Source organism: Dermacentor andersoni, chromosome 5, assembly GCF_023375885.2.
Source record: "Dermacentor andersoni chromosome 5, qqDerAnde1_hic_scaffold, whole genome shotgun sequence".
Taxonomy (NCBI): Eukaryota; Metazoa; Arthropoda; class Arachnida; order Ixodida; family Ixodidae; genus Dermacentor; species Dermacentor andersoni.
In genome coordinates this window covers 78816809-78841764 of record NC_092818.1, presented here as the reverse complement: position 1 = coordinate 78841764, position 24956 = coordinate 78816809, and the positions used below count along the sequence as shown (strand labels likewise).

Sequence of the window (24956 nt, the reverse complement as noted above, 5' to 3'; positions counted from 1 at the left end):
GGCTGTCCCCTCAGCGCGTTCATTAATCTTCGCCGCGCTGCCACTTCAATCTTGGCGGCGAGGGGTCCCCCTCGCAAGTGAGTGTATACGTACACGCGCTTCCGTGCGGCCCGCGGAAGTGCATGGCGTGGCGCGGCTACTCGCGGTGCCGGTTACGCTCGTCCGTATACCTGCACGTGCTTGCGTCTATGGTGTTCAGTGCATCGCGTGTACATATGCAAAACTGAACTTAGGGTACGTATAGGCCGCCTAGATGTAGACTCCTTGTAGACTACTTTGCATGGACATGGTCTCCGGGTAACGTGAAGCCCAAAAATTCGAAGGAATAAGAGTGGCGAATGAGCGGAAGATTCTCACGGAAGATTCTCGCTAGTACGAACTCAAATGGACCGTGAAAAGATACGTTCGTCTTATCAGAAGCAATCCACGATATTAACTTAAGACTCAAAGTTTACTTTTTCTAAATATTCGCAACGCAATGTGATAAATGAAACAGCATTTAAACATGCAGACAGATATAAGGAGATACGTTTATTGAATTTGCATTATACGAAGAATTGTATTCAGATATCTTACTTAAGCAATCGCGTAAGAATACGATAACGTAGGAAATGGCACTCGCAGAACACAACGCATTCGCACAAGGGAGGCGATCGAGCCTACCAAGACTAAACACCGTATCTCATTGTGGATACCTTTTCCGAGCAGTTTATGTGAAAAAAAAATCTAGTTCGCAGACAGCAGTCGACTATATTAGCTTAAAGCTAGCAGTCTCATAGCTGTCTAACGAAACGTGATAGGTTGAACGCACGCATGCACTCCCACACAAATAAAAGAGTTAGTACTCCTGCGTCTGCGGCCAATGTGCGTCACATCTCCATTTTTAGACGCGCGCTGGGATGAAGATGGTGCGCGAAAATAAACTCAGGGATGGCGAGTTAAAAACCGACAGACCTAACGACTACGAGTGATATCTCACAGACATTGCGTTTCACAAGTCGCCGTTGCAATATCTGCATGAAATGGACCTCCATTTTTGCATATAGTTTCATTCCCACACTATGCTACGTGACAACCCCTAGGCGAATAATAATAATAATAATAATAATAATAATAATAATAATAATAATAATAATAATAATAATAATAATAATAATAATAAACAGAGCGCTTAGTAACAACGACATTTTAAAGGGACACCAAACATGCCCAGCAATTTTGAGCCATGCCCCTTCGACTACCTGTTGAACTTCACCGCAGCGCATCACATAACTCAATGGGCAGCATTTGAAATAAATGACGTGTCAAAAGGCCGCTCGAATTCACATACATATTTACGGCACTTAGTTGCAACGTCCTTGCTGTTTTATCGCATTGTTTTGGTAAGGGTTATGAGTGAGTGAGTGAGTGAGTGAGTGAGTGAGTGAGTGAGTGAGTGAGTGAGTGAGTGAGTGAGTGAGTGAGTGAGTGAGTGAACACTTTATTGAGCTCTAGTAATTATGTTTTTCTGCGGCTGTGGCGGATTATGAGAGAGAGGTAAAATTTATTTGAAGGAATGCCGAGTGGTCGGCCTGAGATAGCGTGCTCTAGCCTGCTACTACTCATGGAGGGTGGTGGTGGTGGGGGGGGGGGGGGGGGGGTGTGAATGGAGACGTAAAGGCTGGGTAAGGGGTGATGATGACATAGAAGAAGGATGAACAACGATGAAGGCAAGTTCAGCATTCTCATGGTCAAAAAAAGTCCAAAAAGGTCATTCAGAATTGTAATCCGCCTTCCAGAGCGTGGCTTGAGTCACGAATCTAATTGAAACTTAACAAAAACGTGCAACGAAGAAGCATGTGTGTGGGCTTTTCCTGCATGAGCAGCACAGGTGCCCACACAGGTCCCTATATTATGCAAAAAGCAGCGTCAGGATTAAAACAATGCTATAACGCAGCCGCAAACTTACCAACAAGTGCCGTAAAGAGGCATGTTATTAGGAGGTCGTACCCTCTTAACGTTGGTAACTGAATGCTACTGAAATTCTGGCGGCCTTTTGAAATACCATTTCTACAAACGTACCCATTCACTTAAGCTGGTGCACAGCGGTGAAGTTTCACAGATGGCCACAGGCGCAATGTCCAATATTCCTGGGAATGAGCGGACTGATAAATCAAGCTACAATTGTTCAAAATTATTATTAAGGGGGAAGCCTTAAGTGGCTCATACCCCTGATGGCATCGAAAAAAAAACGCGTCGTCCAGTCCAATGGTACAAAAAACTACCATCATCAGCAATGACACATACCCCCGTAAGCAAGCAAAAAATGAAATGGCTCATACCCCCGTAGGCGGAGGCGACAAGCGCTCTCCGAAGTGAACAGTGCATATATTCATTGAAATCACCCATACAACAGAGAGAGCAGCATACGCTTGGAGCCTCTGTTGAGAGGATGCAACGTAAAGTCGAAGAGAAACATCGCTGGCGCGAGTCTGACCCCGCTATACGAGCGCGCGAAGCCTCAGCTAAGCGTCGAAAATGAGCCGAAGAAGCCGAACTGCGAAAGCAGCAACGCGACCATGCGAGACGGCGCATTACAAAGAGTGCAGCAGGTTTTCGGGTTTACGTGTAGCAGAAGTATAACATGGTGCTGAACTTTTAAAAGATGAAATGCTTTTAGAGCGATAGCTCTACTACTCCAGGTACAAACCCAGAAAACGTCTGGTTCCGTAAGTATGACCGTCAAGCTCAGCCAAGGTCAAATTGAGACTCAGCCTGCCACCATCGGTGGCTGCTGGGTACGCCGCGTGGGCGCCCATATCTAGGAAGCGATATGTGATGTGGACAAAGTACAACGAGTGCTGGTAGCTTCGTATGCGCTGTGCTTTCGACGCTTAGTCCGCGTTAAAGCGAGACTCAGCATGAAGATGAATTCGCTCGCTGCTGCTGCCGCGCCCAGCAGCGTCTGTGTTTCGTCTTATGGTGCAATTCTAGATGCGGTAGCTGCTGACGGCGCCCAGCAGCGTCTGTGTCCTTACCCAAAGCAAGCAAAAACGTGATATGGCTCGACAAACTTGGTTTAACCGCGTTATTTTTAGCTCCCTTTGTGGGTGACCTTCGAGTGACGTTGAACCAAAAGCCAGAGCCGTTATGCGGGCACTCAAACGAGAACATCCGGGCAAGTTGCTAGAAAACGAGATCATTCGGGCAACCAATGAAAACTTAAGAAATGGGGTCTCTGGCCCCCAACACTTTCTACAGGAACGAATTACATACGCTAATTATTGCCCAAACAAGTCACAAAATATATCGATTCCGAGTTCTTGGTAATGTTTGTTCACAGTATCACTCAAGCTGTAACTTCCAGTAAGCTGAAGTTTTACATGTCATTTCCAATAGGCGACGTTCAAAAGGCAGATACAGGGCACTATACACTTCCTTGTCATCTTTTGGCTCTGAGCGCTGAACGCCAGCGGTCCGCGAGTTCATCAGCGCGGGTTGTGCGTCGTCTTGACAGATGGCGCCACGTTGTGTGGCGCCTCCTTCAGGCGCTTCTACCCGCTGCGGTGGCTTAGCGGTTATGGTGTTACGCTGCTAAGCACGAGGTCGCGGGATCAAATCCCGGCCACGGCGACCGCGTTTCGATGGAGGCGAAATGCGATAACGACCGTGTCCCGCGCATTGGGGGCACGGTAAAGATACCCTGGCGGTAAAAATTAATCTTGAGTCCCCAACCACGGCGTGCCTCATAATCAAATCATGGCTTTGGCACGTAAAACCCCACAATTCAATTGATTCTTCTTCTAGCTGGACAGTGCGCTCCGTCTCCCTGGCGTCTTTCGCTGCCTGTCGTGCGGCCTTCAGCCGGTTTTCTTCTTCTATCTGGGCACCGTCCATTTGGATCGGTGCACCGTATGGCGTGGTGCGGTGTGGTGTGGTGTGCCGTTTCGAACATGCACTATAGCCATTTTAAGAGTGGCTAGTACCATCAACAACCAGTCTGCTTTGCCAGTTGTCATTTCATGCTTACATCTACTCTCGATTACGGGGGAGCGAGCATTCTTCTTCTCACTTATGCGCTGCACCTTTCCTTGATGTAGTGCAGAAAATAGGCATAAGAACGCCGGAATCAAGCTTAGTTGATAAAACATGCACCGTAAGGTATAAGTAAGGTCCAAACAAAAGTTACACAGAACAGAAAGGGCATGCTGTAGACGCGCATACGAGTTCCAATGTTCAGCATGCAGCATCTCACAGACGGTTACAATGCGAAAGCTGCATTGTGTGACTGCCCTCCCTTTGAAGATGTTTATAAATGGTTTGCGGCTCGTACCACGCTTAGCCAGCTAGATGGACGACCTTTCTCTATGAGCGAGGACTTGGATCCATGGCATCTCACATGCCTCCCACCCTTTCTTATCTCTCTCTCTCTCTCTCATTGCCGCATAAGAGTGCCTACAAGAGCGCTGCTGCGGTTTCTGGTGTCAAGAGGACTGAACGATGAGGTTTAATGTCCCAAAGCCGCCGAGAAAGACGTCGTGTCATAGGGAGCCTTGGGTTAATTTTGATCAGTGGAGGGTCCTTGACGTTCACCCAAAGCCTGCAACGCGAACGCATTGGCAAACGGCCCCAACGGAAATTCGCCGGCCTCAACGGGAATCGGACCCGCTACTTCGCGCTCACCAGGCAGCGTACGACCTGTACATTGATCCACTCCGGCGCGTGGCTTGCGATGCGTTATACATCAACTGGTTGCGTCACATACGGCGTAATAATTAATCGCTTTCTTTGCCAGGCGCCGGCTTAAGCGACGCGTCGTTCGCAGTACGCGCTCCGTCCTCGGAGTTAGGCCTATATAGATGCCTACGATTGAATCCGTATAGCGACAAACATCATCGGCTTGGATTCGAGTAAACACGGTACCCCGCGTCTGTGATGCGCCGCGCGTTCGCGTTTCGCTTCTTGCCGTTCGCGCAGTTGCACTGTTTCGCCCATTCCGCAAGGGCGAAGGCGTAAGGGGAAAAAAGAACAAGAAACGAAAGTGTTGCACGAAGAAGAAGAAGGTGCCGGCGGCGTCTCCGTGTCTCCTTTTTTTCCACGAACGGGTTCTGGCGGCCGTGCGCAGGCGGGCGCAGACGCACGCTGCTTCGCGCGGCGACGCCCCAAAGTCTCGCGCGAGCCACGCCGCCAGCGCATGTGCTCGCCCGTCCCCGCGACAGTGAGAAGCCGTGGTGCCATGCGCTGAACGGACTGGCAGTATGAGGCATCGATGTGGCACATTATTAAACGGTTGAAATCCGGGAGTTCAATAGAGGTGATTGCAAGATGAAGCTCATCTTTAAAGAATGGCGAATAGGTGCCGAAATGAGGTAGTTGGTACATCGTCGCGTCTGTCTTTTTACACTCAATGCAGCTCATTTCGTGTATTATTATTATTGCAAGCTTAATCAGAAGAATAACAACGCTTCTTTTGTTTCTATCTTTCTACGCATTTTTGTCTTTGCAATGTCGTCTCCTTCCAAACTGCTAACTGGGCGACTTGATATCAATAGCTCGTGAACAAAACTAACATGATTTGAACCGGTTGGAATAAAAGAGGACTGTACTCGCAAATGCAATGACAGCTGACTTTTCTTTTGCAGTCAGCGCGCCACGCAAGACTTCGGTACATAGTTTAGCGCCTCCTTTGTGCATCTTTCATTGCCGTCCTTCGTATTGTGTGGCGCTGGAATTTCAAGACGGAAGCCCACGCTAACCGTCCCAGTTTACAGTTTCATTAAGGCGATTGACGCTTGTGCTAAAAGGCGTCCGGGCAGATTTCTTGTCGCAGTTTGAAGCCAAGGTTACTTTCCTCACAAAAAACGAATGTCAATTGAATACGATAGAGCCACTTGACAGAGTTCCATAATAACGAGGTCAACTTCACTGCCTTCTATCATATCAGATGCGCCCAACATTTCCAATGGCATTAGAAGAAATCACTAACAATCAGATCCGCTGGAAGATAGCAATCATAACTGTTGCGAAGTCCCAAATTGCAAATGGTCACAGGAAGGACTAATTTGTTTAGAAATTTTGACTTTATCCCATCTGTAGGAACAGAGTTCTCTGCGGTATTCTTCATAGTGCCAAAATAAAATGCCATCGTTTACGATAAATTCAGAGTAACATTAATCGTTTTCCTTGCAACTAACTTACTACATCTGATAACGGTGGCTCGCATACAATATCTTGTTATATAACTCTTTTTGTTCTGGAATCACACATGTTGTTGTTGTTGTTGTTGTTGTTGCAACACCCTGTGTCTCTGTCATTGTGTGGCCATTGCGTCAGTCTTTGTGACTTGCTTTAGGAATGTGGGACCTTAGAGAGACTTCATTCGATACTGTCCAGGAAGATTTGTGAACTTGGCTACAAGAACTTGTGAACTTCAAGGAACATTTGTTTTGCACATGAACATTAAAACTGATGTCACTGTATTTCTTCTAGTTGTTGCTTCTATATTTTCATCGCTGCGCAGTTCTAATGTGACAAAACAGGAGTATCCGACGCTACCTATGGGTACCGAGATCTCCTTAAGTATATTTAATAAGCATAGAGGTGGAGAGAAGCAAAATTCAGGCAAGAAGGTGATGGCGACTAGCCTGTCGAAATTTTTTATTTAAAAAAAAATAAGGCGTTAACACCAGGAAACTCACGAACGAGAGTTGGGAACTGCTCGGTTGAACTCAAAGCATTTAATCGAGAACAGCGACTTAATATAAATTGTACCATGTTGTTTCAAGAAGAAGAAAACGTTAGGTGGTTAGCTCTAGGCCATCTCGATTTCCCAATTGAAGCACACACGAAAGCAGCCGGACTGAGTGATTGTCCGTGATACAGCGCTGGGAATTTTTATTATGTAGGCTGTACTGGAGTACAGCCGACATAATGATTTAATTCAATGTCAACTTAATTCGACAGCATTACAAGCGGACTTCACCCACTTCGGAATTATCTAACAAAAAGCTCGAAGGCCTGTTGAGCCAATGCGTGAGCATCCTGTTGTGCATGCAAACGCACGTTTATAAGAGATGCGGGGATTAGAAACGTCACTTTCATAAATGAAAGTGTAAAGTCACCTAGCTGTATCGCACATGCGCGCAGCTGTCGAGCCGTCACAATCATCCTAATTAGAGTATGCTATTGCATACCTAGAGTTATTGGCGCAAACTCCTGGCTTTCTTTTTTTTTTTTTTTTGTCATGATCAAGCTTTTCCTCCTGTTTCCTCACCACATGGATATATATATATCCATGTCAGTTGACTTCACGTTCCGGCGGTGATTTACGTGACCTCTGCAATGAGCTCTTTTAAGCGTAATTATGTGAACTGGGTGTATGCACGTTCCCATATTTCTTATGTGACATCTGCCGTCAGCTGCCTTCAGTGCATTTATCTTACCTGACTTCAAGATTGACTTTTTCAGTCTCTTTTGTTTTTCAACGATGCCTTGTCATTTTGTTTAAGTATGTGTCCATTCTTCGTGAAAACGAGTAGTCGGCAACGCTTAAAGGTGCCTACATCTCCTGGATATCATGTGTTTAAAAAAGGCATAAAAAACACTAGATTTCGCAGAAATTGCTGGAAATGCGTGACTTTGGGCAAGAATTGTATCAATATGAGTATATATATCCGTAATTTTTCTCCAATAAGACACGATGCAGCTTCGTAGACTACACAGCGCGACAAGCAGATAAAGCTCTGATATTTTCAAGCGAAGTGTTCGCTTGAAAATATCAGAGCTTTGTTTGGCTCTTTCGCCAGTTTTCGCGGTCGGTGAATGTCGGTGGTAGTAACAAAGGCGCCGACGCAAATACCACGCGCGTTTGTATGCGGAATCCGCATGTTGCCGAACGGGAACTGTCGTAGCTTTATGAGACTGCACGTGCTACACGTCCACCTATACAACGATTAGAAATGCTCTGTTCTCTGCGGTATTATGCATTGAAACAACAAAGGCTACCTAGATGTCCTCACTGTAACAAACACATCTCGTGAAGCGCCTAATTTCTTCAATAAAGCGAACAACTTATTGGATGCGTTCGGCTATTCGATGACATTGAGAATGATCGTCGATTGCTTCTGCGCAATGTATCTCAGAAAAATTCTTGATTTGTTCCCCTACAAGTGCTGCAGAAATCGCTGTCTCTCTCTCATATTTCTGTATTCAAACGTTATTACTTGACTTCAGAGCGATACGTAATGTAACAATTGTTCCCATTTTAAGCATGCGAACAAACGTACAAAATTGTTATATGGTTTTTATTACGAAGTTTGAGTCGAAAATATGATAGACCAATGGGAGAATTTCTACGTTCACACGCATTTGACCAGAAAGGACCTCTACCCATTGTCTAGAATGTCAACATAGCCTCTACGTCCTTATGCCAGTGTGCAACTCTGGAATTGAACGAGCTTTCCCTGAACATATGGGATAACCTTCTCACTTACACTTTCACCATTGGTACTCAAACGGTTTGCGCACGGACATGCGGCAAACTTTGTACTATAGTTAGTTTCTTTTTACAGCGAACACCAGCAACTGCATGCCGCCTTCCGCGCGGAAGATATTCAGCTGCGTCCCGTACGCGACAGGAAGTTACTGTCACCATGTTAGCATGACGACATTAAAGTGAAATGTGCGCATAACAGATCGAAGAAAAGGAGTAACAGTCATCGTACCTTTCCCTCGAAAAGTTGACTCATCACCCGACTTCGCCATGGAAACACGGACCATGCATGTCAAGTGCTAAAAGCACAAATGATCGGCGGGGAACCCGTTTATATACGGTTCACTTCACAGTGCGGGAGGCAGTGTTAAACTATTACATTGTTGGCTTTACTTCTGTTACTGTCCTCTTAGAAAATATTCACGATTGAGTAATGATTCTAATATTTTATTCGTTAGTTCTGCTGTTACCTCGTTGTTTATTTACTCATTCCTCAGTCGTACTTTTTGTGTACATAATCGCGGTTAAAATGTTGCATTCTCACTATTGCGTGAAGCTTGCAATATATTCCACTTGTCTGCTAATCATATACACCGCACTTGTGCGTTTTTTTCTTAGGAGGCCCCCCTGACGGTCTTTGCCCTGGCATTCCTTCTGCATGTAAAAATTCAGAAGATGTAAACTGTACTGTTTACTTGAAGTAAAATTCTTTAATCATTCAACTAGCAAACACTGTTTCATTGGGCTACTTTTTATGTTTAGCGTCTTAACTATCACAACAGCGCAGAAATTAAACACACAGACAGACACACAGTGAAGCACGTAGCAGAAGTGCTTAGCATTTGCGGTCTATTTTATGCCAGGAAGAAAATGGAATAAATTATTGACGCGCGTAAATTTGAAGTGTGGTACTACCATCGCTTTCTCTTGTGGCGTACGATGCACTCGTGATCAGCAACCAGCTAGAAGGTAACTGATAACGTCTTTCATTCACTCTCTATGATACACAGCTGCTGAAATTTGCGCGGACATTCTCGGATTTGCTAGTTATCCCATTCTTCATATAATGCAATGCGTGAGTAACATTACGGCAATAGAATAGACACAAACTGATCTGATCACGATCCTTGGGAGCTGTGTGCGTAAATGAGTTAACTTAGCTAAGAAGTGAAATAGGGAACACGCATGACACGTGAGAAATTGCTGTGGTCATGTTACATCATGTTTATTATTTCCTGAAGAACAATTAATCGAGACGTCTGCATTCTAATTGACGGGTTCTAAGTGCGTTAAGCAACAATCCAGTCGAACCATTTCGTCTGACGAAACATATTTGTGTGCGAAGTGTGTTTGAGATCATAACGACTTTCTGAATGCGATTCGAGCGACTTAACGAGTGTTGTTGTCCTATTGCGCAGTTGTGTGTCTGCGTATACTGTAAGACTGTTTGTGAAAGAGCGCTAAACGCGAGCAAGAATGCTTGCATTAGAGTGTCTTCTCTTCACCTTTCGTTGTTTTATTCGGCGGGAGGGGGGGTATTCTGTATTTCAACCATCGCTGATTAGCTGGGGCCGCTCGTCTCCTCCTCGCTCGCACAACTCCATCCAATCACCAGCGGCCGAAATGGACAGTCCACTAGGTGGACTCTTACAGAATACCCCCCCCCCCCCCCTTCCGGTCTTTATAGATATATGCGAGGTGTGTTTTTTATGTTTAGAATAATTTTGAAACGTCACCCGTGTCATTTCACGAAATTCTACTTATTGAGTGATATTCCTCTCAGTGGCGGACATTATTTGCACGAGAAATCAGAATGAATATTCGACCAATTAACAAAGTTTCGGTAATTGCCTTTAAGCTAATAACTTTATGGCACATATTGGCATTTATGAATTGTAGCCGGTGACTTCAAAAGTCATACCCACTTCGGACGAATTCTGGAGATGACACCCAGGTTAGAGATAGGCGTTCCTGACATTTGCGGCTAAATGCATTGGTGTTCCAGTAATTCTTGTGCTTTATAGCCTAAAGCCTAAAAGGGTGTTTTGTCAAAAAACGTAACTGGAACAACAGTGCATTTCCACCGCAAGTTTGACGGCGCTTATCTCAAAATTGGTGCTAGCTTCAAAATTCATTTCAACTGGATGCGCCTTGTGAGATCATTGGCTTGAATTCGTGTTAGCAATACGTATGATAAGGTGATCATTTAAAAAGCTCGTAGTGAAATTTTGTTCTTTTTCAGTTAAGCATGGTGATTTTTAATACAAATAATAATAATACAAATAATAACTCTTCGAGTAATTAAGCTCAACGAGCAGGTTTGTGCAATATGCCACAGACAATTTTTTGAAAAGTGTGTTAACGTTAATACACACACGCACGCACACACACACACACGCGCGGACGAGCGCGCGGTGTAGAAACGCTACGATACGAGAAGTGGGCGGGCCGCTCAACTGTGTAAGCCTTGTTCTTTCTCTAAACAGGAGCGACAAGAAGGCTATATGGCGCTGCCGAAGGACAGCGCCAGTTCATCTAGGGCAGTTCATCTCGGCTTAGGGCAGTTCATTACTCGGACCGTGCACCCTTCACTGGCACAAAAAGCGATTCGTGCACTAGCACACTAGTTGAAGTGCACCGGTTTAAGAGACCACTTTTACTGTCCCTGTGCATCCTCAGTGTTCTCGGTGCTCACTCTCTCCATCTTTTACTCTTTCTTCCCCCTTTCCCTTAGCCACAGTGTAGGGAAGCAAACCGGGCGCTCGTCTAGTTGACCTCCCTGCCTTTCGTCTCCTTGCACTCTCTCTGTAATCTCATCACAATAAACGATTCTTACGAGCCCATGAGTTCGGCATTCGCACGCGTGAACTTTGTAGACAGCGACATACGCTTCATAAGGATAAGCACTTCCATCAGCCAGTGGACTCAGTTTCATATACTAAATAAAGGTGCGTCCTTCTTCTTATAGAACGAACTTAGGCCTAGCTTCCTAAAATATTTCTGGATTCGCGCAGTGGCCTAATTAATTATTTACTGCTGACGCCTTTTCACTCACATCAAGAACAACACAGCGTTCTCATTCCTGTGTCCAGGACATACGCTGCAAGGCAGCTTCGTCACCTGGCACGCAAGCTCTCTTTAACAAAGTGGAACATCCCAATTGTAAGGCGCACCAGGTTTTACCAAGTGAACCCTTCGCTACAACTCCGACCTCCACCTGGGCTTGACCGACGTGAGGCATCGCTTCTATACTAGCTGTGGTTGGGATTGGCTTTCACGAAGGCGTACACTACTTTGATTGGAATGACCGACAGTGCTGCGTGCGACGTCTGCGGCGTGGAAGAGACCATCGAGCATTTATTGTGCCATTGTCATCGATTTCATCGGGCAGACAAGCATTATCTATCGCATTGCGACGACTAGACGATCGGCCGTTGTCTGTGCAGGTGCTACTTGAAGACCGTCCCCATCGCTCGTCGGCCCACAAAGCTATGAAGGCACTTTTGTCTTTCTTGAGGGTAACCGGTCTATGTGAACGTGCTGGACTCGCTCAGGCCCTCCGCGTGCGTGCGCGAGCTCACCGCAGATTTCCTCCCCCTCCCCTCACTCTCTCTATCTTATCTTTGTATTCCCTCTTTCCTGTCCCCCCGAGTAGGGTTGCAAACCAGGTGCATTTCTGGTTAACATCCCTGCCTTCTCTCTTTATTTTCTCCTCCTCCTCAGCTTATTTATAGAAATGTGTTGACAAAAACTCACGCATACGAGCTAGAAAATTGATAAAGTTACCCGTAAGCCAGATGCTGCCTGATGGCATACGCTGCCAGATGGCATTGATGTACTTTCCAGGTCAAACTTATCTCGCTAAGCCGAGTGGTCAGCCAATAATCGCCAACAATTTGCGAAGTAGACAGATGAGAGGTTTCGTTATCAGACTATTAGTGAAGAAAGCATCTCAAGCATAAGGTCACACTACGAAAAGCGAAAACCGCTTTTCGTAGTGTGACGAAAAACGAACATTTTCATTGGAGAAGATAAGACATCGATTGCTGATTGGCAATCGAGAACGGGCTGCAACAAATGACGCCGAATTATGTAGGTTTACGAAGGGCAGTTGTATCGAGACGCATTCTCTTCTTTTCTGCGAATCAAATAAATAGAAAAGGGGAATGTATATGCCTTGTGTTTCTCTTGCAACGAAAAAAGAGCAGACTAGAGAGTGTCCCAGCTTGCCCGTAATGTTCGTACCGTTTGCGATTTACGCGGAGATGTTCCGTTGATCGCTGTAATCAAAGCTGGATATCGACATCTCGTCACACTTTGCAATTACAAACGTGTTTGCAAAAACAAGAAAAAAGAAAATCTCTGTCGCATTAGTGTTCACGTCGAAGGAATATCATAAATGGAGAGCACGTTAGCGCTTATGTCGTTAACAATGCTTTGCGCCAGCATCTTAAGTAAAATATGGTCCGTCAAAGATTACTAGCTTTCTGTGCTCTATTGTTGGATGCTGGGCCACAAGATGTCACTACCGGCGTTGTTGCCGTCGTACATCTCTAACCCTCCGGTAAACCCGTATTCCGCAAACGGTGAAACGATTACGGACAAGCTAAAGCTCTGTGACGTGACCAAATTGTGTTTCGTTTCAGCTCGTCTTCACGTATACGACCTCAGGTGCAGGGCTTATTTTCATCGCGCGCGTGTCTTTAACGTGGCGCCTCTGTGTTCCAACAGCCACCTACACTCGCAGTCGGGAGGGCCGCTTCTCTCGGCGCTTTTCAGCTCGGGCTTCTGATTCCAGTGCGAGTTCTTTCAGGCGGGCAAACGTGTATACGTCGCGTTCGCACCTCCGTATGGTGAAAACGAAAGGACGCCAGCTCCGCTTGGCGAAGCCGTACGCGGGCTTCCACGCCGTCGAGACGGTCCTCAAATCCGAGTTGGCGGCGGCACGACTGTTTTTTTTTTTTTTTTTTCTGACGATTGCGACAACGTCGGCGTCGCCGCGGCAACTCAAACAAAGGCGACGACGGCGCTTGCTTACGCAAGCGCAACCGCACCGGGCCGTAATGACGGGAAACTACGCCCCCAGAAGGACACCCGACACACGAAGCGAGAAGCAAGTATGCGAAGTAAATACTTTAAATAAAATGTTTACCTAGGAAACAAAAAGATACAGAGCGTATGAAAAGCGCGTAGGCAGAACGTCACTCAGGCATGTACAGCCCGACGACGGAAACAAGGAAACCTATAACGTCTACACGGCGGCCACGAACTCTCGAGCAAGTTTTTTCGCGTCCCCCGACGAGACCAGACGTCGCATGCCACCCTCTTTCTTTTACCTTGAAATCGATAGTTCGCATGTTTGCGCGGCGCCCTCCGCGGGTGCATTAGTTTACACTCCGACGCTCGGGAACGCCCCGATCATCGTGCCGAGTTCGCGACCCATGCATGCAGCTGTAGCTGCATAAGCCTAACGGACGCATCCGGGAACTCGGTCGCACGCCGTGTGGTCAACTCCGCGTCGTCGGGCAAACACGACTTTCTGTTTGCGTTTGTCTTTCGTTTCTTTTCTTTCGTTGTTTCGTTCCCGCGTTCGGGAAGACAAAAAGGTTGCCACCCCACACGGAACGCGAGCGCGCGCTCGTAATGAACGGTGCACGCGTCCGTAATAACAGCAATTGTCGCGGGAAGCGACGCGCACGAGTCACACGCAAACGCAGCAGCACGCTCCCCGGGCGAACTCGCAAGCGCAGCGGCGGCGCCGGTAGGGATGAATCATTGAGACTGCGACTCGATGATGCACGTGCCTGTGTTCCTCCGGCTTGACCTATACCGGAAGAATAAGAAATGCCCTGTTTTCCTTCTTCGGGCAGCTAGCTGCCCATCATGAGGTCGTACGAGTTACAATAAGGTCACAGTGCCTTTTTGAATAGAAGCGAATGACCGGATCCGTATACAAACGACCCAGCAGACGAGACTCTTCGTGTTTGCCCAGGTCCCAGAGGACCGACGTACGCGGTAAACTTCGAAACGGCGCTATAACGTTGAAGATTGGGCGAGCTGGGGCAGCAGACTTGCCGATACAGATCACGCAATAACCGCACACGAAAGAAGAGCGCACATACACACAGCGCTTCTATGTATGCGTACCTCTTATTTTGTGTTGTGTGGTTAAATTGCCCTATCTGCCGGCAATTATGCGAAACAGTGAATCGCGTTATCTAAGGAATACTGAAGCTGTTTGCGAATATACGTATAGAGGGAAGAAAGTTTACCGATAAGAAAACACGTGCCCGGGCCTATTGTCTCTTCAGTCGGGAAAGGCGGTTCGGATAGTTCTGAGTGAGAGAAATATCGAGCTTGAATGCTCGCAGTTCCGAATACAGAGGATCACGTCTTATCAGCTATATAATTCATGTTGTCGAGGACGTCGTTAAGCAGATATGCAGGAGAACCTGATTGCTTCCGAATGCATATAATTTTCGTAGAGGAAGCCGACTAGGCACATGGCAGAAAGCAATGATTAGCTAAGGTTTATAGTTTCAATGTGATAATGTTATAATTTCGCTTAAGAGGCCTCCACGAAAGAAGATTACGCAAACAATGCATGTTTCGCACATTAGAGGAAAATGTACATTCAGGTGCGGGAAGGTATGCATGCCTGAGTTAAATGTTTTAATGGGAGCGCTGAATTCGCCAATAAGTTGTACTTAATATTTGTAGAAATTGCACAAAACAACACGACAAGTATTAACAGTAGACAGGACACGTGCTGCGAACGAACGACTCGTATACACTTATACGTAGTATCGTTTGGTGGCATTTCTACCAAGATGAGCCTGTAGCAACTGGGACAAAACATTAAGTCCTTCTCCAGTTACACTCCCTCGCGACATTGCCGTTGAATCCGAAATTTAGGTGGAACATCCACAGCACGCTTCCATTCAAGAGAATTTAGATGCGTTGGCTTAGATGAAACTTCGCCTTTTTGCGAGGATTTCTTGCCCCGAAAGCTATTGCAATTGTGACTGTACAAGCACACATATACTGTGGCATTTAGCCGTCGCTAGAGTGAGACTTCTTGTCGGGAAAATGTTCATACTTAGCGAGATTTTTTCATTCCCCCCCCCCCCTTTTCTTTTTGTCGCTAAGAGCTGCGTTTGCACCTGATCTTGCGTTTTCACCACGTTGAAAATCGCGTGATAATGAGGGCTATAAGTCCTACATACACGTGATAACGCGGGCTTTATTATAAACCCCGCAGCAACCCCGCATATCGACCTATTTGTGGCGTTATAGCAACAAAGCTTTTGTTAAGAGGGCTACCCAATTCATGGTTTTGAGATTTTACGGATATCATTTGCCTCTATATTATTGCGCACAGCCACCAAACTAATTTACGATTCCCCATCTCCTACTATATAAAAGGTGCGCCAAAAATTTTTTCGAGACCGCCAATGTATCTCGGTCAAGGTCACGGCCAAAATTAAAGGAATGCAGTAAGATAAGAAAAGCGCATAATCACAATATATTCTTTAAGCTATCCCTTTAACCTGGGGCTGCATGCTGGTGGTGGCTTGTGAAATGTTTACCGACTTCCGAAGTCACAATATTGTGTACGAAGTACAATATATATCTGTATATATGCACAAAATCAGCCGCAGTTGGACTTTCTTGTGCTGTTCTCTATTGTTCACTAAACTGCAAGGCCTGATGATGCCAATGCTCTTTTGACAGCGGCGCACTCGTCTGGATCTGCGACGCGATAAAAGTGCGCTCAGCTCAGCGTTCTCGTTTACACCCTTCGCGCTCCGAAAGTTTGTGCTGCACGCGCATTTTCTCAGCCGTTGTTTACGCGTAGTCGCCTCCTTGCATTAGTGACGAGGTTTTACGCACGAAGGCATCATCACTTCAGCTAGGCGGTATGCAGCATAGCAAAGCTCCGGTTTATTATTATAGAATCAGGTTTTGTCCATGTTCATCCTAATACAAGTACACTGTACAATAATTTACACGCTTAAAAGTGAAAAAGAGTGTAAATGTGTCTATAACTCACACCCTTAGGGTGCTATCTATATAACGGACACCCTAAGGGTGTGAGCTATTGACACGTTTACACCCTTTTTCACTTTTTAGGGTGTAAATTATTTTACAGTGTACGCGAGCGTTTTCTTTGCATTTCGCCTCATTCAAAAGCGGCCGCGCTTGCTACCTCATACTGGATAGAAAATCACCACAGCCAGTCATCCATTGACATGAATATATCGTCACCTATCCCTTGAACAGCAGATACAATACCCAAAAACGAGGAGCCGTTCGGCAAGGCTTATTTTAGTTTCTCTTCAAAACGCGCAAACTCCAAAAAAAATTGTACCGACTTCCCGACGCGTGAAGTAGGCAACTGAAAAAGACGTATCACCATGCATGCTCGCCTAAATTTTGTATATGCTACGTTTATGGAGCGCATTTCATTCGCTTTACAACCTGGCCACGCACACGTCTACCTGAAAAGTCATGTACCACGCACGCCAATAACGGGGTTTGTTCTTTCGCGTTGCTCACCGAGCCATGGAACCATGGCAAGGCGTAAACACTTCGTCTTAAATACGACCATATGTTTCGAATTTCACTTTGCGAAATATTCGCAGGAAATCTTAGCGAAGTCTTTTTTTCCACGCCTTAACAGTTTTATTAAGGACATCCGTAAACTCCATCGAGCAGACGCAAGCATAAAACACCATTTAAACGCGCTCTAATCTCTATCGACATCAACAGCGTTTTCTTGAAGCCCTTCGCATGTTCAGTAACTCGCTTCCTTTGTACCTGTTGTTGCGTTCTCCAGGGTAGCGTACCTCACCGCTGCCGATCAGTTGTTGCGACGCCTGTTTATCGAAACTCGACCGACGTTGCTATTGGATAGCGTGGCGTTGTCGGCGGGCTGCAGGCATCCGGTAGACCATGGCGATTTCTAGTGCGAAACTTGCACGGTTTATTCAGTGTTTGGCGAAAGATGAGAAGAGAACGAAGTGAAAAAGTACATTGCGAGAGCCCCTTTAAATAGGCTCTCTAAAATCGTGGGCGGGATCTTGCTCACGTTAACGTCACGTGATAGTCACTGAGTCTGGTTTGTGGATGGGCGTCTCCCACTTTCAGTGAGCCGGTACGGGCCCGCCTCCGCAGGTACCAAGCCCCCAGATCCGGGATCGGAGGCGCTTATCCTTTCTTCTAGGCGACGTAGGTTCGCGGAAAGGGCGCCTGGTCCATTCTCCCAGTTGACATGGTAAGCCCTCGTCCTGGCTTTGCAGCTGCTCTCACTTTCAGTGAGCCTGTAGGCCCAAAAGGAGCGGCTTGACCCTTTCTTCTAGGCAACGCTGGTTCGCGGAAGTTCTCCTGTAGAGCTTGACAGTACGTGGAAAGGGCGTCTGGTTGTGGACAGGCGGCTGATCCATTGTACCAGTTGACGTCTTCACGAGCGTGTCTCCGCTGGCGGCAGCCCGGGGGTCCTGTCTAGTTCGCGGAAAGGGTGCACACACACAAAGGGGCCTGTGAACACCGCAGGGCGTCCGCCAGACCGGCATCCATTCGAGATAACCATAGCGAATTAGGAATTCGCCCTCATTTCGATGAGGCATGGTGGTCGAGCATCCCTTTTGCACGGGGTGCTACACGCCAACCGCAACACTGTCCGATTCAACCGCTCTCCAATTCATCGACAGCGTGATGGCGACTTTAGCGCGATTCCAACTTCAGCGATGGCGTGCGATAGCAGAAGAAATAAATTCCAAGGACGAAAATAATGCGACCGAGGCCCCGCGATGCAAGTAAGGCGGTCTTCTCCGCGCACTGAGTCGAGTTCATCGCTGCGACCTTTACGTTCATAGCGCGCAGCGGGCAAGCTTCTCCTTTACACACCCGACGACACGTGATGATTCCGTGCAACCTAGAAGCGTGCGCCGGGTAACGTTCGCAGCATCTGCGGCGATGTGACAAAAACCACTCGGCTTTTGAGCGACCTCTCGTCGGAGCTGCCAGTGTTTGGCGCGCGTAAGAAGAGACTCCATTCGTCAAACGCGTTTGCTTGCTGCTGCATTTCTTTCTGCGCCACGACGACGACTGATATTCAATGTCCGTGTATACGAGCGCACAATGCCAGATAAGAAGCCTTCGTCCCCCAAAGGCTCATCGCGAGCCTCGCTGCGACTGCAGTTACTTGAATCGAAGTGCTCTCGCAGAACCAACAAAAGGCTTCCCCAGAGCCTGGCAAGCAACCGGAGCTCGACATCGTGACCGCCTCTCCGTTGCCTCCCGATGACGGATGACAAAGGGCAAGTGAATGGATGGGAAGTATACACGAGGCCGAGACCGCCCCAGCATGGCTCCTATTAAAGTGTCCGTTTCTTTAACGCTGTATTCTTGCGCAGTGTAAGCAGCACACGGATAAGCGCCTACAACGCCCTTGTAAATCCGTCCGAGATTTTAAAATTGGTAACATTACATAGCAGGGTTTGCAGTCCATATACTTCCCTTGTTTACGCACGCGTGAGAATTTACAGTGAATTCGTAGTCGTTACTGAGCGCCAGCTGATAATAGTCATAGCATTTTCGAAATTGTTTATTGCCTTTCAAGCTGTCTCTGACTTTATTAGTATAGCTTACTAGTACCAGTATAATTTTATTGGGTGTTTTTGTGGATGGACGTAAACATGTGTTCTGCATATTTATATTCACATCCGCGTTCGCGTTCACATCTTTCGCTATTAGTTTGGTGTGAATGTCCGCAGCGCTTATTTATATCTTCATTTCAGAAAAGTTAGACTGAATATGCACTGGTAATGTGTTGTCGAGGTTTACGGACCAACCGGGGAAATTCAGCGTCTGTTCGTACCTTTACCACCTGAATGATTGACCAGGCACTCCGTTAGGTGATCCAGGCATGCGACCAGTGTACAACACGACTACATTGTTTTTTTTTCCTTCTCAACAACCAGTCGACCTGTTGGCCGGTCTTGGTGATGGATCAGGTTACGCAACACTAAGATTAAGTGAGACAAGCCTTTGGACGATAATTGGAATAAACTCTTTGATTTGGTCCCGCCGCTGGAAGCCTCAACAAAAGTGGCATGGGACTACTCAAACGATACAATAGAGCTGAAAGCTGGGCGAGTTTATACTGATTCATTGTTGAACTGTGGCGCGCACAATAGACGAAGGACACATCGCTTGTTTGTTTCTTCTGCGTGTATCCGTCATCTTTTGTGCGCTCTACAACACAACAATGAAACGAAGGAAACGCTTAAGTGCAACAGAAAGAAAGGCGATATCTGACGCAGCAATGACAAAAACGGTAACTGCGACAGCAACGATAACAGCCCGACGACAGCTGCAACACAGTGACTACGACGGTGCGGCGAAGGCAAGACAGAGTACATGTCGCGAACCCGGCCTTGCGTCTTATGGTGTTCTGGCTGGAGAGAGGTATCGTGTTTTGTCTTCAGGAGATTGCGTTTGCCCAGAAAACGTGATAAAAGCTATGATTATGATACCCACAGCAAGCGCCACGAAAATGAGCTCAAATGCCTCTAAAAAGCTTTCTCTGTAAAACATTGTTTTTCGCATAAGTATCAAGTGGACACGAGCTTTCGCTGCGTTGCCATGTGGTACGTATACTTGCGGCGAAGATCTTGGACAGCAAACAAAGCAAACTCTGGAAGACACTATACAACGGAAGTTTTCGCTCGCATGAAAGGTGGCACGTTTGGTTCACTGAGTAGTGAAGAACAGAGCGAACTGTAAAAAAAAAAAAAAAAATAGAACCGTAGTCGATAGTGATTTGATTGGCTAGAAGCTATTAGGTCGCTGAACGACATGATTAGTATGTAATATAATCTTCCTGCTGTATTATCTGGTTCACCGTAACATGGTTCTGTATGGGTTTTCTACTTGTAACAAAACCATAAAGGGAATGCTGCCACAGTCGTTCATAACGTATGCATGCAGACCGCTCCCGCAAACAGATTCAGCCAGCACTTCAAAGCTGTCTCAGGAACTGCGCTCAAAATTCTGACGTCACTTCCTGGCATTCGACAGTTCGCGGCAGCCGCCGACGCGGAGCAATTCAGTCTCATTTCGCTTCGTACGTGTTCGTTTTCAAAATCGTTTCCCATCGCCGCTTTTCCAGCGTGTAACTGACGCTTGCTGTGAACCGTCAAGCGTCCGATGCCGAACGAGTGTTTCGTCACAGACTGCTCTGAATACTTTCTCACGGGGAAGAAGCTGCGGGTATTTCCATGTTCCAAAGGACAGGTGCAATCGGAACAAGTAGATTTGACCTCGGAAGAACTTTGTATCGGCGTTGTACACGAAGGTAAGTTGCTTTCTGCATTCGAACACTTCTGACAATCGTCTCTCGTGACTCTTGATAGCTCTTGATAGCGTGGCTCTGGATAACTAACTATAAGGCGTCGCCTTACAAACGTAACGTCAATGGCTACAGTGTTAACCGGCTGCTTATATTTCCACGTGCAGTGGTTCTGCGTTTGTGCAAGTGTGCGCCATTCATTTGAGATGTTCGTGTTTCGAACGAAATATATCGCTCGTTGATCCGAGGATATAGTTCTGCAGATCTTGGTGCACTGAAGCCATGCACCTGAAGTCACATATGTGGTCAGTGCAAATGGTGCCGGCTACTTTGACGGTGCCGCTTTGACAGTGCGGCAATGTGAGAGCAACAGGAAAAGTTAGTTGCTGACAGAACTCGTGACACGCTAAACAAAAATGCTCACTGATTAACTACGCAGTTGGTCTGCGGCATTCTGAAATTTCTGCCTGTCTTTATACAGCGTACATACATACACAGTGGCGTTTGCCGAGAAGCTTGATGCAGACAAGACCTGCCCGCATTCATACTAGAGAGTTTTATCATAGAAGGCTTAGAAAGCTTACAAACGCATCAGTATTATCAGGCTTTTAAAAGCTGTGCACGTGTAAAAGAGGTCACATGTGTGAATAGCTGATTACGTTTGTGGCAGACTGCGCCTTAAGGATTTTCCACAAAAAAAAACTTCCACGTGCAAATTCACCGCCTTGCACGTATTGGACAGAGTGAAAAGCCGAACAAAAGAATAAGGCGACCACTCTTGCTGAAAAGCGTTCTTTATGTTCCCATTTTCAAGTTTGTGTGCATGTACGGTGTGCGATCTTATGAACATTTACTTTGCGTATAGTCGTTAGCCGTACCTGTATACGTTTCTTTCTTTATTTATTCTTATAGGGGATCATGCACATTAAGCAATTGCAGACATGGAGTGCGTCTTGATTGGAATTATAGATTTTTCTTTTATACTACCGAATAGGCAGCAATTTGCATGTGCTTCACTTATCAGAAAAAAACGGGAACAGGACAAAGCAAACCGGAGAGTATATTCACGTTACCTTGCACATCTGCACATGTTAGAAATACCTTAATTACGTTAGCCGAGATATTTAGATGATATATATACATATAACCACGCATCGTTAGACTCTCTGCGCTACGTGTGTAACGTTCTAATGAATCTTGCGCAGGCAATAAGGGAAAAGTGCGGTAGCTGGCCGGTCTGTGCACTGCGACGTGCTGACGCCACGTCACATGGCGCGAAGGCCTGCCTACGTGTTGGCTCAGCCGGCGAATACATAATGTTAGTTCGGTAGCTACGTCACACAAGTCTCACATCTTCTAATCGTCCCTGGGTGGATTTACGTGTAGTGTAGGTTGAGGGTGCGGTATTTCGTGCTAAACGGATGCCTTCAAATGCGGAAATTTATGGAAACGCTGGTTCCGACGAGTTTACCCAGGCGTTGTGATTTTCAAGAAGCCGCAATTTATTCAGTCATCCCATCCCCATAAGAAGAAGTAACTAATAATCATCCATTCGCTGAAGACATCGCGGATGTAATGTTATTTCTTACTAGACAGGAATCGTTTTCGTGCTCTCTGCTTCACAGGCTTCCTATTCTTGTGAATGCGGTTGATATAATTAGTTAAATTCTAATTAGCTTCCTAACTTCGCCTCGTGGCCTTTAACGATTGGGCGGTTACAGACGAGTTGAGATTTCAGGTTCTATTTTTAAACAATTAAGATTACTGTTCTTTTTTTTCTTTTCGTTTAAGTCGACCTTAATTATTCACCCAAATTGAGTTATGGCATTGACTTCAAATATTGCCGACAGCACCTAAACTTCGTTCAGTGGATGTATACAGATACAATATATACAGACGTCATTTTCCTTGTGCGGCATACAACGTTATATAAACTTTCCACTTCGGTGCATACAGTTCCAAGAGCATTGACTTTGAGCATGAAATTGAGATCGGTAGCGGTTAAAATCCCTATAGCTGAAGGCCATTGGCCCTAAGCTATAGGACGAGTTGACCGACCACATGTTTATTTTCCAAATGTCACGGCAAGCAATGACGCTCAACGGGGAACGCGCAATGTATTTTCGCCCGTTGCACTGCATTGGATAATTAGGCGTGGCCAAATTAACGTATATTACAACTTCACAAGCCATCCGCACCATTCTGCCGTTACAGGAACCAGCCGTAACGCTCTGATCACCCGCGTGCCTCGTTTACACCGCACGCTATCTATCCTGACACTTGTAGTATATACGCTATATATGTATACAGTGGCGACCATCTGCTCAGTCACCGCAATATTGCACGTCGTTCGGCGGCTGTGTTTGAGCATATGTGAACACCACGAGGTACACTTTGCTCGAAACGTCACTTGCCACGTAAGCTACGATAAGAGTTGGAAGCAGGGTTACAGGGTGACTAGATAGTTATAGCTCGGCGAGCCAGCGGGCCCAGCGTGAACACCATGGACTCCCCATGTTGTACCACGGACGCGCACTGGAGTTGAGCTGAGAGTTGAGGAAGGAGGGTGTTATTCGGGTCCCTCAAGAAGACAGGAGTTCCTCACAGCTCTCTTCAGGACATTGTTTTCTCGCGCGGTAACCGGTTGTGTAGGAAGGAGGTCTCTCGCCTTCTTTTAAATTACCTACAGGACACGGATTTGGCCTCCGCATGGTGAACTGAGGAGTGACCATTTGTAATTGTGAGGCCTGTGTTTGATTATGTGATTTATTTATTTTAAGTGTCGCTACGGTGGAGCAATTGCCGGCAGCAACTGCAAGGCTAATCCCACCAGTAGCCTACAACAACTCAACTCGCGCACTGGAGTCTACGCTGGCCTCGCTGAGCTATAACTCTCTACTGCCGCTCACGCTTACATGCAATACTATACCGCAAGACATACGCCGATTTGTCTCGTTACAGATTTGCGGTGGCGTGCATGTTTGCTTGCGCACCGCGCTCGGTGATTGAAACGCGACACACGGAGCGCGTGACACTCGAAACGCCACCGGTGGGCACCGGGGGACACCGAGCTGATGCATTGTTGTATCATGAAAGCGATAGTATTCGTGAGCAACCGTTACTGCGCATTCGGCCCCTCATCGATAAGCCAGCGCTTACCGGTGGCTCAGCAAGCTCCGGCCGCCATCCGGTCCGAGTATCGCGTTTCTGTCGCTGAGCACTGCGCATGCGTGGATGCGTGCGTGCGTGTGCATTTATGGGTGAGTGACTGCGCGTGTGTGCGTGCGATCACTTGGGTGCATGTTGAGGTTGGAAGCTGGGTTTCCTTCAGATGTGAGTTATCAAATAGCTGCTTATTGGTTTTTTCGCAACTAACACTTACCGCGCGCACACACACACAGATAAGCTATGGCTCATATGCGACTAATTGCAATATGCAAAAGAGTCGAATGTAACCGGCGTTCTTTCTTCTTTCTTTTTTTCCGCTTGCTACTCTAGAAAACGAAAGCATCCCTAGAAGTGTGGAGATGACGCGCCTAATTATATATATAGCGTTATACAGAAGGAAAATGTAAACGTTGACGATTCAGTGTACAGATGTTTTCATTTATCCCAAATGCCAATCAATGTTAACGGAGAAACCAGTTCGCATTTCTTTCTCTACTATGCTATGCTAACTATGCTTTCCTCCTGCATGGTTTGGAACAAACAGCGTAAATGACAATGAAGCGCGTGCTGTATCTGCTATAATCTCCGCTTTCTCAAAGGGGGCAACGCGTCCGGTTCCTTAAATCGCATTGGCAAAAAACGTTTCGTTTTCGCTGCCCGACATTGCCGGTGGCAACAAGGATATCCGCTCTGTCGTTGCGCCTACTTTTTTCCGGCAAGAAACTCTCCGGCCAAGGATGCACCTGTTGCAACCGACACGAGCTCCTGCTGAAGTCTGAGAAGGAAAACGATTCGAACCAAGGCCGTTTGTTATGTTAAACGCTGTGCTATGCACATCCGCGAGAGACAGATGCATGCCGGTCTAGCGCAATCGGCGCGTGCGGCGGCAACGTATGTAAAATGAAAACACCGTGGCGTTCTTTAGGGAGGTGCGCGTTGAAAGGTTCAACGGTGCACCTATTT

General features: G+C 46.6%; 1 protein-coding gene and 1 long non-coding RNA gene across 3 annotated transcripts in view; one reads left to right on the top strand and one right to left on the bottom strand.

The window, feature by feature from the left end:
* The window catches only part of pb (homeobox proposcipedia), a 101362-nt gene that overhangs the window by 69415 nt on the left and 6991 nt on the right, over positions 1–24956 (bottom strand). The gene's annotated exons all lie outside the window — the stretch shown is intronic.
* Positions 19273–24956, top strand: part of LOC129385017 (uncharacterized) — a 210041-nt gene continuing 204357 nt past the window's right edge. The window contains exon 1 of the long non-coding RNA XR_008612549.2: positions 19273–20831. This is a non-coding gene — a long non-coding RNA (uncharacterized lncRNA). The remainder of the gene's footprint in view (positions 20832–24956) is intronic.